The sequence below is a fragment of the Hydra vulgaris genome, chromosome 04 (assembly GCF_038396675.1).
Source record: "Hydra vulgaris chromosome 04, alternate assembly HydraT2T_AEP".
Lineage (NCBI taxonomy): Eukaryota > Metazoa > Cnidaria > Hydrozoa > Anthoathecata > Hydridae > Hydra > Hydra vulgaris.
In genome coordinates, this window is record NC_088923.1 from 2,737,501 (window position 1) to 2,738,749 (window position 1,249).

Sequence of the window (1,249 nt, forward strand, 5' to 3'; positions counted from 1 at the left end):
GACAGTCGAAGATTGGATGAAAGTCATGTTTTCAGACGAGTCAACCTTTTTGCAACAAAATTGCCAACAACAATATGTCCGACGTGATCCTAATTCCTCAAAATATGATCCAAGAAACACCATTAAGACAGTCAAACATTCTCCAAATGTCATGGTTTGGCTTGCTTTGCATATAAGGGTGCAGGAAGTATAGAGTTCATTGAAAAGAACGAAAAAATGAACAGTGCCCGATATGTTGACATCTTGTCACAATACGCAAAATGTTTTTTAAAAAAGCTTCACTGTTCAATATTTCAGCATGGTAATGCTACTTTTCACACCTCTAAAATATCAAAGGCTTGGTTTGTAGACAACAAAATTGAAGTTCTTCCTTGGCCTGGAAATAGCCTGGATCTTAATCCGATTGAAAATTTATAACAAGATAATCTTGATAGAACCAAATGTACATCTACAGAATCCTTGAAGGATGAAATCAGACGAGTTTGGTGTCGGGAAGCTAATAAAGATCAGTGTTCAAAGTTGGTTGAAAGTATGCTTAGAAGACTCCATCTGATGATTAAAAACAAAGGATATCCATGTAAATATTGATATAAATATTTACATTGCTTTGTTTAAATGTATTTATTAAAAAGTTTAAATGTTTAAAACGTATTAATTTTCATTTGAATTCAATACATTTGTGCGTGTTTGTTTATTGATCGCTTAATGTGTATGCAATTGAATGCGGTGTTAATTCCTTTAGATATTAGTTAAAGCATGTCATAAATATGTATAATTTATCATCAAAATTCAATATTAGTTTCATACATTGAAAAAATAATGAAATTGCGCAAAATTGTTAAGTGGTTCTAAACTTTTTTCAGTACCTGTTCTTTGATAAACAACTTCCATTTATTGGACAATTGTTTTTTTTATTTAGAATTATAACTTTCTGTAGTTTTTTTATTTAGGATTTCTTTTTTGTTTAACAAAGCATTGTTGGGACCTTTTATAATTTTTTTCATATTTTTTATGCAACTTTTGTGTAGCTTACTTTAACTGTAATTCAATTAAAAATTTAATGTATTTTATTAGAGAGCGGGAAATGCTTATTGGCTAACTTTAAAAACACTTTTCCCATATAAGTGGAAACATTTTTGCTATATCGGGTTGAACCAAATTATATTTCTAGTTCAATTTCGGTTTTTCTACTCTTTTTTTCAGGGTCAAATTTTAGTTTACAATTTTCAAAACCACTTTTTTTAAAGGC